We start from the raw sequence: 13,595 nt of genomic DNA on the forward strand, positions 1-13,595 counted from the left end.
ATGCCTCATGATCCACATTTCCTCTTGAATATGCACTCTGGTCCCAGACAGAAACGGTTTAGCGTGTCTCTGGTTGTTGGGTGTTTCAGTGAAATGACTCATCTGGAGTGTGGTTTGCATTTATATTTGCCTGCATCACAGCGTGGCATAAACACTGACCTCAGTGTAACAACACAAGTTTTGTTTCGAAGCTGTTAGGGTGGGGAGAAAGACGTCAATGAGGCCAGTAATTAGATTTGTTTGTTCAAAGCATAGAAGCCGTTTGAACGAGCTGATGGTGTTCAATTCCGTTTTAGATGCTGCGGGTTCATTCCCAGAACAACTGAAACGCAATTATTACAAAACTGACCGATCAATCGAACCAAAACTAAAAGTTCAGACGTTCTTCATGCATGTACTGTTACGCTGTTGCTGCTATTGCCTAACAGTAGCAACAGCATAAGCCGTGAGATCAACTTTTTATTCTTAATCCAAGGAACCTGCTGCAGTTTACAAATATGTCTGTATTGATCTCAATCCCAAATCCTATGTTTTGGAATTTTTTGCTCCCCAAGCAGCAAACAGAAATATTTACTTTAGTTTGGCCTTTTACCTCCAGATTCTTTATTATTCTGCAACCACATTGTCTGGCCAGCGGGATTTATTTTTGTTTATCTTGTCAAAATAATCTAGTTCAGCCAAAAATGGACTAATTTCTCAAAACCGAATTTGTGTGTGACTTTCCTTTGTTTTTAGTTAACATGATTCAAAGTTTGATTGTACAGTGCACAAGGTCCTAGGTATTTCTGCTTAGAGTTTTAAAGAAATAATACATCTATCTCTTGAGATATGATACAAGGTTTGTGAAAATGAGGCAAGATTATATTTTGGGGAAAAGTCACCATCATCCTTTTTTTCTCCACAAATAGGGTAAATGTTTCACTATTTACAATCTATATCTCATAAAATCTCTAACTTGTCCAGAAAGATCTGGGTTATTTTAGTTTCTATGCTTTATCTCACTTAATGCAGTTCAAATTGCAAAAGTTCTGCTTGAGACACACAGTAATGATCATCTTACTCATCCTACAACTTAAGATCTGATGACATCAGAGCGGCTATTTTAATAGGCTTAATAATCCTCCTTAAAATGAGGCTAAACCTTCTTTGTAAAAGCTGCTTCTGCTGCATGAACGTCTGCGTTGGAATCTTGAACGCACATCTCAAAACTCTGATGCACTTCGTGACCTTAAACGGCAAACTTCCAGACAGATGACAGTCGCCGTTTTCCACGCCGATCGTCACTGGGCTGAGACTCAACTGTAAGCCTGCAGCCCAGCAGCAGCAGCAGCGAGTCGGGGGGCCGCGAGGGGGGGGACTGTGAGGTAACCCATTAACCGGTTAGAGCTGTCAAAGCGGCTGTGACCGCACACACAGAGCGTTTGTGCTGCATTTACGTCAGACAGCAGCTGTGGTTCATCCTCCCCTCCTCCTCCTCTCCTCCCCCCAACCCTTTTTCAATAGCATGGGAGCCGGCCAGCTCAGCCTTAAGACAGGGACAGAAAAACAAGGAAATGTTTGCATTTGCAGACCTGCTGATAGGCGCCACAATGCATGCACTCAACACACAGACACACAAATGAGCCTTAAGTGGTTGCTTGTGGCATTTCCATGGAGGTGCCCATAAAAATAAAAATAAAAAATCCACGCACGCACATGTATACCTAAACCGTCCATAATCCATGACATCTGCTATAATCCTGCTTGGCATTTGCGCACACAGCAGAGTGATTATAACAGGTGATGCCATGTTTAAAACTGAGTTAGACCGACTTTGCGTCTGGTAGCTAATGCAAGAATGCATGAGGGCGTGAAATTATTCGGCTGCAGAGTCATGAATGATGTTTATTGCTTTAATTGGGCAGAGCGCGAAGTGACGTTTTCAGACTTTCTGTTTGTTTTTGGGTTTTTTTTCCCTTTCCTACTTTTAATTTGTGGAAAAGTTTGACAATGAAACACAACGTGCTGCTAAAGGTCAGGAATTTTTATAGGACAGGAATTACCAGGAACATTTTCCGTTTCAGAGAAAGTTATCTGCATCATCAGTTCTAACGTTTCTCTCCTTAGTGTTGTCTTACGTTCCTCTCTGATGCAAAACCAGAAGCACGTGGGAGCTCGGAGCCTGGGGTCCATTGTCTCTGCTGTCAGAATCACTGATGTGTGCAAGCGTACATGTGTGTCCATTAAAGGCAATGGAAAAGCAGTTTTCCTACTGGGTTAAGTCCAATAACGCGTAGGGTTCTGCACAATTGTAGGATTGATGCTTATGCACCCGCTGATGTTAATATTGTTCTTTATGAGGTTATTATAGCTGACAAAAACTGAAATTGAGAAAACATTTTTGTCAAATGAAATAAATAAAAGCAGTAATTAATAGGGAAAAGCTATAACTAACAGAACTGTATTTTGTGTTTACAAAACTAAATATCCTGAAATATCCTTTGTTTTTGTGTTTATGAATCTATTTAGTAGCTTTTTTGAACTGATTCCCCGTCAGCTGTTCGCAAATTACGGCACTACATAAACCTCGTTAGCGGCATTTAGGCTAGGCTGCAAAATGGCGACAGCAACGTTTTGGAGGAAACGTCGGCTAGTCGTTCAATGATAATTGAGTGCATATTTTGAAAATTGTGTCTTCTTTTTGGTATTTGTTATCCAGTCGGTAAAACTTTGATCTTTTGAATTAAAAATGTATGAAAAAACTCAAATTGCTACTAAAACTAATAAAAACTAAACAATACTGAATTAATAACTAAAGAAAAACTACTGTTTTAGCAAACTCACACTAAAAGCTAATTTAAACTTATTTAGACAAACATAAAGTCTCAATGAAATAAAACTAAACTATAATGAAAAACCCAAATCTGTTATAATCCTGGTTCATTATCAAAATTATTCCCATAAATTTTGAAAGTAAAAATGGCCATGTTAGGTTTCTGGAGGAAAGGAAGAAAAACAACATAATAAATAAATGAAAAAGTCTAAAGCTACATTACGCTTCAAATACCATTATTTCCACACATAGACAAAGAACAAAAACAATATTCAAAGGGGCAAAGTTTTCCAACTACCTAGTAACTGCGTTACCTTCAGTTGTTATAAAAATGCTGTAAATATTAAAAAAAATGTCTTAAAGAGGCAGTACTGTGTAAAACTGACATTTTTTAGCTTTACATCATGCTATAAAGTTACAGAGCTTCAGATTAGCCCGCAGCAATTAGCAAACACCTAGTGAATCTACACGTCTGCTGAGCTCTTTGTCTGAGCCACTTCTCAGAGCAAATCTGGTAAAAACGTCGTTAAAGGGTTAATAACGGAGCGCTGGTGTAATGACTTCCTGAGGGTGGGGTGTCAGAAAGAGCAGGAGTTTCTGATTGGCCAATTTCAAGGCTTTATATGACAAAGTCAACACTAAAGTTGACCTCATAACTTTAAAAATGTAATACAATAAAAATGCATTTGCCTTATCCTGGGTGTGTTTGGGTTGCTTTGGATGTTTTCATTTATGCTCATTGCTTCATTCTTTTGTAACTGCTTAGTTTATTCTTGTTTATTTATTCCCTGTGCTTTTCTTCGTAGTCTTTGCTTTTCCTTTGGCCCAGTGTTTTCCCTTGATTACTGAGTATTTCTTCCTCAGCTCTGTGTTCTGTGTTCATTTTGGTCTCTCTGCTCAGCTGCACCTTGTTCCCAATCAGCCACCTGTTTCTCATCCAGTAATCAAGCGCCAATAGTAAACAGGCTCCTCGCTTTATGCATTTATTTTCATTAAAAAAGGCTCTGATCACGCCTCAAACAGTGTCCATCTGGGTCCAACTTCAACCATCACTAATCATGTGCTCTGAGTAGGTATTTTAAATTGCCCCTTCCTCATTTGGTGCTAAGCTGCTACTTTACCAAATAGCACTGTCATTTGCTTTTACCGAACTGGAGTTGTTCATAAGTTCTGTTTCCAAAAGATTTTCCTTCTCATCCTTTTAGAAAAAAAAATAAAGGGAAAATGTTTGGAGTTTGTGACATTCTATACTAGAGAAAAACCACAACCGGAAAATAAACTTTTGGCAAACAGAGGGGAGAGCTGTTTCAGTGCTGCCGTCACAAGCAGCTGATGTCACCTGCGAATCCTTCCCCACCCCATCCTCGCTCGTTTCTAGAAAGGCTGCGTCGCTGCAGGGTCTTATGACTGCCCTGCTTCTCCCTGAAGGGCACCACACTGACTACACGGGTGACTAATGGCCTCCTCCTTCAGCTTTATCTCGGCTGTCCTGTACATTAGAGATAATCAAAGGCAGATGCAGAATCATATCTGCGGTAATCCAGTGAACACACGCTGCGCTCCCGAATGCGCTGCAGTCTATTGTTGACAAGGATTGCTTCATGCAGACAAATTGACAATGAGGTAAAGGAACCACGAACAATTCATGGCCAAACAACAGATGGTTCGACTGTGTGTAGCAGCGTAGCATCCTTCCTCTCTGCAGTGGCGCAATGAATCACAAGAAACCCATATGATCCAATGAATCACAAAAGAACCCATATGGGAATAGAAATGACAATAAAAAAAATGTATTTCAGTGAAGTATAAATGTCTAACGTCCTCCTCCAGCATGACGTTCTGCCTAGTAACATCAAACTAAACTGTTCTGGAACCAAATCCAGGAAGTTTTCTGCAGGATGGACTATCTCTAATGCAAGAAGACAAAAAATATCAGAATTTACAAATTGCCAAAATCCAACAAAGGCTTTTTTTTAACCAATAGTGAACCAGCACCTTACCATATATATACATCCCTTCAATGCCTGTGTGTGACAGATGGACTTGGCTTGATTTATGCCTTTGTTTCGTCATGTTTACACTACTGCAATAGCTTGTTCGCTTGTCTAAACACAAAGGACCCAGTCTGTCTACAACTGATATAAAACTCTGCTGGGAGGATCCTGACGCACACTGACAGAAAAGCTCACATTTTCCCCGTCTTGAGATCTCTTTAACTGGCTCCCCATAGCATATGGTAAAAATTACAAAATCCTGGTTTTGACATTCAAAGTGTAGCATGGGCAGGCCCCTCTCTACATCTGTGATTTGTTTCAGCTTCACCCTTCAGTCTGGGATTCTCAGGAAAAAAGAAAACAAATCAAAAACTCCTCAAATACTTTCAACTTGTCGATTTCTGTCCCTCACTACACAAAGGCCACACCAAGTGTGAACACCACCATGTTAAATTTAATGTACAATTTAGACATTTTAAACAGCAACATAATATCACGTATTAACTTGGTTTCAGAATGTTTGTGTCCTGAATTATTGCTTGCAAATTGTACGACAACTGAATCGGTCGCAGTGTTTTCCCAATCGTATTAGCTTGTTTGGGGTTATCGTGAGCTAACGATGTTAACATCACATTACTCATTCAGTTAATCTCAATAAATTTAATTTGTTTTGCACCAAAATAATTCAGTGATGTTTACATTATCAGACTGGGATGTTTTACTTAAGCACAGAAATTGTGTCTTTTTTTTTTTTTTTTTTTTTAATGAGCTCTTTGCATGGGGGGAAAAACATGTAAGACCAGAGAAGATTTGCTAAAACCTAAGAAACCAGATCTCCCTCTTCTTTGAAGAGCAGAGGACTGAATACAGTTTATAATGCCTTATTGGAGCCTAAGGCATTAAAGAACATTCAATGTTTGATAAAAATTTTTTTTTTAAATAAATGGAGATTCAACACATTAAATCAACATTTTGTCACCCAGAGAAATAAATAAATAAAACCAAACTCAAATCTAAATTGTAAAACTTGCCATATTTGTGCATCTTCTCATAAATAATTACATATATACTGAAGCTCTATTATTTCAGTGCTTTCAGTCCTCTTGCTCCTTTTCCCATCACTGAATACATTTGTGCCTCATTATGCAAATAAGGGACGTCATCTTTCTTTGTTTGCCTTTGCCTGGCAGCAGATATGAGCATTTCAATCTTCAGCAGAGCTACTCCTGCTAAAATGGACGTGGTTAATAAAGACATAAATTCAATTGTGCATGAAGATACTGTTCTTTTCAGACATGTAAGACTGTTATTGCAGTTGCATAATCTCACTATAAAAGTTCAACATTTACACTGAATGTTCGGTACAGCGAGGCGGGGGGAGAAAATCACTTCTACACTCCAAACAATTTCTGTAAAACAATTGCAGCCATTTTTTTGTAAATTATGCTTTTGTAATATTTTATCAGATTGTTGGTCTTTTAATGGATAATCTGTGATTTCCTCTTTGCTGAGGCTTAAACATGACATGATGTGGAGGTCCGTTTTTCTTTAAATTCAACAACTGTACAATACATCTGTACTTGGGAAGTTTTTTTTTTATTTGCTCAAATATCAAGTATTTCAATTGATTAATGCTCTCACTGTCGTCATTTCAGTGTAATTTAGATCTTTATGATCACGTTAGGAGCCGGCTTGTTTCGGAGTTCACATGCAGATATTACGCAAAGGGTCAAAGCGCATACAGCACAAAGATGAATGAATCATTAGGGAGTGATGCTTCTTTGAATCGCAAACACAAGGTGTTAAATCTTCATCCTGACAGATATGGTTCATCTCTTTGTCATAACACAAGTCATCTGCATTTTGAAACCTCTGCCCCCCGTTTCTTTGTTTTATGCTGCAACTTTTATGATCAAACCATTCATCATGAATCTTTCTCCAACCTGAAACTCGTGTCACGATTCCAGCCTTATCCCTGAAATGTTCTTTATTAAGGCCCTGCTGCAGAATTCGGCTAATGTTAATCTGTTTTTAACTTCAGCATGAACTGTGCAAATACTGTGAGTGAAGATAAACCTTAAGCAGAAAATTCCCCTTGCAGATCTTGAGGGCAGAGGTCAGCACAAGTGACCCAAACAGAGGCAGCTGACGTGCTGGAATCTCACTCTGATACCATCAAAGTGAGGAACGTGAAAATGGTTTTTGCCTTATTTTAATTTGTGTGCGTAAAAACAAAGTCTGTTGTGGATGTGATTTAGAAATGTAAATCTATAATTCCATATATGCATTAATAACATGTTTATGTTTACAAGCTGGGGTGCGTGGAGCCAAATCTTCCCTCTCAGCCGTGACCTGACGTATGAGGACTTTAATCTATCAGTCTGTTCAGGAGTCTGGAGTTTAACTATGTGTGACGCTGGCGCTTACAGCACAGTACACTCTGAAGCTACGAGTGGATTTACAGCAGGATAACGCCGGGGCCTTCACTGACGTATTTTTACCTTTGGCCCTATATAAAGAAAGGCAGGAAGACTGAACTACTGCAGGAAATACTAGGATGACATGTTGCAACTCGTGTTCCGGATTATTACAGTACGTGTGGTCCGTGTTTGAGTGCTTATTAGCTTGAAATCAACTTGAACAGTGTCGTCACTACGTATGCGTAAAAAAGAACTTCATTTCCATGTATTATTTTATAAATGTGGAAATAATGAAATATCATTTTCTATAAACATTATCACACAAACAGGATAAATCGTACTGACTGAACAAACTAGGAAAAGCTCGACTTATGTTATTGTACATTACTACAAATCTCAAAATATGTCCGTGGGATGGTATGAAGCATATAACACAACTACTTTTCCCTTCGTTACAAACATTATCTTAACAGTATTAATTTATTTACTTTCACATTCATCTGAACCTGAGTGACGGCTCGTTCTTTTTCCACCGGGTTTAACACAAGTTGAGGTCTCTGCACTCTTTGCAATTTCATCTTTTCTGGGAAGGCATTGCACAATGTTCAGGGGTGTGTTTATGGGAATTTTTGACCAATTTTCCTCAACGCACATTGGGGAGGTTACTAGATGCTGATGCTAGACAACAGGGAAGGTCAGTCAAGCTTTTCCCACACCGTGTGTTTAGATGCTGCTAAGTGGTGAAGAGTCAAGTTAGAGCAGGATGGGGCCATTCGCAAACTGTTACAACAATGTCTTGGGTACGACATTGTCGAAAATATCTTGTTGTGATGAAATAATACTGGAAGACATCAACTCCTGAAAGACAGCCCCTCCTTATCAAATTTTATTCTAGACACAGTGCAGTCAGGTACGTACCGACAACTGACATGGATGCATCGGTTGGGTTGCCGGGAAGAGAGGCATCACCCAAGATAATGTGTCTCTTCTGCAGCAGAGCCAAGTGGTGGCATGCTTTTCTCTGCAGTTGTTGGTGACATGCTGGGATGCAGCTGCTCAGCCATGGAAACCCAATCCATGAAGCTGTCTGCGCTCTATTCTTGAGCTAACCTGAAGGCTAAAACCAGTCTGGAGGTTTGTAGTTATTGACTCAGCAGAAAGTCGGAAACACTACTCTGCTCTGCTCTGCTCTGTGAATTCGTGTTGCTCTACTCTTGACGGCTGAGTTACTCTCATTTTGAATTTCCACTTCCACTTTTTATAACTCCGCTAATAGTTAGCATGTGGAGTATTTCATGACTGGACTCACTGCGGTAGTGGCATCTTATCAGCATTGCACTGGAATGTACTTTTATCTTGGAAAACTCTTGCAGCATTGGGGAAACTTGGTGCTGGATTTTACACACCTATGGACATGAAAGTGATTGAAATACTAAAATTTAATGATTTCAGTCAGTGAACACTCTTACACTACATGTTGACACAATATGGCTTTTACAAGGCTGGCGAGTGTTAAATCGAGGCTCGTCCATTGGACTCCAGGACTGAGAGTAGCGAACGTGCACAAAAATCTATTATCATTGTCACCTCTTGTTTCCGCCTCAACGACTATGTTGCAATTCATCAATACTCATAGATCATTAGTCACATTTCCTTTTTCTTAGACATACAAAGCTGGACTTCTGTCAACCGAGACAATCCCTCTGTTACAGCTCAATTCTTCATGGAAGTAGTCAATCTAACTGGATGAAAATTATTCAGTCTACATCAAAATCTGTCCAAAAAGCACTTTTCTGGTAAAGTTTTTACTGAAGTCAACAAATCACTCTCAACCTCGCATCTTTGTATCACCTAGTTGCTTGCAATTACTCTACAAAACTCCTACGACAAGGGTCTGCAGCTCCAGTCCTCGAGAGGCCAATCTCTTGCAACTTTTAGATGTTTCATGCTTCGACACACCAGTCAAATAATCAGGTCCATAGCAGGACTACGGAGAACATGGCAGCATACTGAGGAGGTAATCCAGCCATTTGATTCAGGTGTGTTGGACCAGGACACATCAGGAAGTTGCCCTTGAACGTAGTTCAACACCGCTGCTCTGTGACTACAGTGAATTGTACGGTCGCTATTGTGGCGACCCACCACTAGGGGGATCTCGATCTGAAACTCAGAATTTAGTAAGTTTCTGATGATTATGTTTAAAATTAAAACTGACAGAACTGTTCAGTGTTTCTAAAATGTAACTTTTAAAAAGTTATTATTTAAAACATCTTCCATCTTACCTCATAATCTCAGTGTTGGAATGTAACTCCTAGCTTGTAAATCAGAAAACAGATTCTTTTGTTTAAAACCAAGCACTCGGTGTATCTAATTAAATGTCAAAGACTAATTTAATTAAGCAACAATGGACTGACTGACAGTGGTTGTGAAAACAGCATACTTGGATCGTGAGTCTGTGTTTACTGAAGGAAGAACAGGACATTCCCAGGAACATAAAGAAGAGCAGGAAGTCAGTGTTAGCCTGCAAGGCTTACTCATCTCCAAGTTAAATTCCACTTCTATGCCTCCCTCTCCCTTCTTCCACCCGGTTTGCTGTTTATCTAAGTGATACCCAACACCTTTGCGTCATTCCTCTCTTGTCGGTTTGGGACTGGCTCAGAGGTTAGTTATCAGACATCAGCAAATAATCTTTTGTGCTTCTGCAACCCAGACCTGAAAGAACATGAAGGAATATCTAGTGTCAGGATTGTATAGAGCTAAACTGCATGTATACATACAAGGATTCCCTTAACCTCGTGAAATGCAAAAAGAAAACACTTAATACAGCAAAGCGCTCGCACAGTGTAACCGTGTTTTAGTCCTGCGAGGCGCCGAACAGATCTAATGGAAGACAAAAGAGAGCTTAAAGATGGAGTTGGCCTTCTCCCAGCACACAGACACACTAGTTAGGTGGGTTATTGATCTGGACTGATACATTATCAGCAGACATTCCTGTATGTGTGTGTAGTGAAGGTCAGCAGGGATCAAGACACAGGAACTGACAACAGGTCCATAAATTCACATTGGAGTGACGCATGAAGAGACAGATTACTCATTAGAGACTGACATTCAACACTTCTGGATGTGATTCACCAACAAATGGAGGACGCAAGTCAGTGATTCACCTTTAATCTGTAAATAACGCACCATACAGTGTTAAACTAATGGACTAGTAGAGCTTAAGGTGCAGTTTATCCTTACTTATAAAGGCTAAAGTGGAAAAAAGGAACCCTTTAACTTTGTCAAGTCTTTTTGTATGCCTTTCTGTTAAGCTTGAAAAACTTGCTAATTGTGTGTCGATCACCGTCACACACATAAAGCAAAAATAAAAAAAAGAAATATTCCACTAACACCACTTCAGTACTTGTTCACACAAACACATAGTGTATGATTTGGAAAAGTTAGTCTAATTGATGCTATCCTGATTGGTAGCACTGCATTAGATGACAAATAATTTGTACATTTTTTTTTTAAATTAGGTTTAAATGTAGGCCACCTTTTTTTTTTTTTACTCCTCTGGTATCCTCACATAATCACATTGAGTGACAGGAATGCAAGTGATGTTTGAAAGGCTCTTTGATCTGAAGAAAACCACAAAGCCATCTCAGGACATGGGATGTTTTAAATCAACCACTGAGTAGTGAGGTTGTTATCCACCCAACCAGTATTTTCCCCTACTTACAGATTCATGGTGAAGAGCAGTGCAGTTTTTTTGAACCTTTGCGTGAGACAACCGAACAACAAAGTGAACTAATTGGTTCTGTGTTCTTTAAAACCAAAATGCATGATGATAAATTATTTGTTGACTAAAGGTGAAAACTAGCCTGGAGCGTCCAATTTAAGGTTTTTAGAATCCTTATGAGATTTGTAAAGTCTCTTCTGTGTTAAATTTTATGCGACAGATCAACACAAAGCAGCGCATAAATGTGAAGTAGAAGCTAATTGATACCAAACCTTATCCCTGATCAAACATGCAGGGATGTGGTGAGGCTGGTGCCGATCTCCACCAATCAACGGGCAAGAGGCAGGGCACACCTGGACAGGTCGTCGGTTCATCCCAAGGCAACACAGGAACAAGCAGGACAAACACACATTCATTGATACATAATTGCAATTAAGATGAACCAATTAACCTAGTAGTCATATTTTTGGACCGTGAGCGGAAGCAAGAGTACTCAAAGGGAACCCATGTTACATCCAGAACTAACAAACACAAAAACAGAGTCATGCAACATTGAATCAACAATCCACAACATTACATTAAGTCAAGTGCCATCGTTAAATTCGTAATTGATTACGTTTCAACTACAACTCTGAACAGGTGGGTTTTTAGTTGAGATTTAGAGGCACTCAGTGTTTCAGCTGTTTTACAGTTTTCTGGAAGTTTGTTTCAACCGTCTTTTACTCCGAAAAACACTAAATGCAAAATTTATTTTAAGTGCAACAATTGTTTTTCTGAAGTTTGCCTCATTAGCAGAGATCACTTTTTTCAATCTCAGTATAAATCCAGTTGTGAAGATGTAGAGAATATCAATGAACAAACTCTGTCATAAAGACCTAAGAAACACAACAGATTTGTGAGGGAGACTATTGGATCGTCTCCCTTTCAGCACGACAATCCTGAACCAGAGTCAGACCTACAATGGCACATCCATATGGCCCAGTCAAAGTTCTGACCTAAATTCTATTGAGAATTTGTGACAAAACTAGAAAATTGATTTTCACACACATTCTCCATCCAATACGACTGAGTTTGACATGTAGCAAACAAGAAGGGGCAAAAGAACCAGTCCCTACATGTCTAAAGAACTGGCAGAGTTATCCCACAGAAGATCTGCTTCTGTATTTCAATAAAAGGTGGATTTGTAAAAATGGTGACTCAGGGCGCTGAATGCAATTGCACAGAAAATGTTACTTATAAAAATCATACAGAATATATTCATCTGTCACACAAAATCCTAATAAAATACATAAACGTTTGTGGTTGTAAGAAGACAAAAGTGAATACATACAAGGCATCATCTAATAGTTTTTTGTATAAGTGTAAAAATTTGCTTTCTAAGATTTTTTGATACATTAAATAAGAAATGTTCTTAAATGTTTATAAGGAATATCTGAAATATGTTTTATGACAGAATTGATTACAATTAATTAAAATCCGATTCTTGTACGTTTGATGAAGGACAAGCTGTGTCCTATATTTGGAACATCAGTGGATTGTCATTTTTCATCCATATTCAATATAGTGTGTCCGTGCGTGTGTGTGTGTGTGTGTGTGTATGTGTGTGCTTGTGTGTGTGTATGTGTGTGCGTGTACACGTGTGTGTGTGCTAGACACCATTTTTTACATGAAAAGGACCGGGGACATTCCAAAAATGGCAGGAGTGTTTTTTGTTTTTTTTCCTCTGAATCAACCTCGATCAGCTTTAAAAGTCTCCTCATATAGTCACTTTGTCACATGATAAATAATGTCCACATATATAAATCCAAGTGCCACAGCCTCCGGGGGTGACTTTGGGAAACTGGGTTACGAGGACCCTGCTCAGAGGATGCTGGATGGCTGAAGTGGAGCATGACATCATCGGAGCGGTTTGAGGATGACGCACCTCATCAAGGTTCATTAACATTCTCTGCATTCACAGCTCTGCTCATGAGAGAAAACAGCTCCAGATCTTTGTGCTGCATGCCAAGAGACAGCTTAGAGCTCAAATTTAGTTTACATTCAGAAGCAGATTTACAAGCTGCCCACTGAGAATATAACTGTCGAGAGTAAGAAAACAAACTGCTCACACTAGCTTCACTTAGCCTTTTTTTTTCTGGAGCTATTCCTATTTGTGTTGTAGCTTTAACTTTATATCTCTGGTCAGAGCATCAGGAGGATGCTGCTCTGCACTCATTAATGAGCATTACTGACCCCATAACATGCAAAAATGGAAAAGCAATGAAAAATAAAAATAAATCAACAAATTTTTACACATTGCATTTGGTTATACAAAACTGGTGAGGAGCACAGTTTGAATAGCCTTAAATTAGAATATTGTTGTTTGTTCACTAAAAAAATCCAAATAACCCCACATGACTTGTGTAGGAACATATTCTGACAATGATTTATAGACTATTTGAAAAGTGAATTGCAGGAAGATTTAATTTGCCCAATGTCCACGTCTAAATTATTTTCTCCAACGTGATACCATCAAAATAATTGTTCGTAGAAAAAGGTTTAGCTCATTAAACTCAACTAAATGAAAAGGTTAGCTCTACAAGGATGCTCCAGAATTTGCTGAATCTGATATGAACAAACCTGATAATAATCCTTGACCGTCATCTCAG

The sequence above is a fragment of the Poecilia mexicana genome, unplaced genomic scaffold (genome assembly GCF_051168715.1).
Source record: "Poecilia mexicana isolate PSO_F unplaced genomic scaffold, ASM5116871v1 scaffold_2, whole genome shotgun sequence".
NCBI lineage: Eukaryota > Metazoa > Chordata > Actinopteri > Cyprinodontiformes > Poeciliidae > Poecilia > Poecilia mexicana.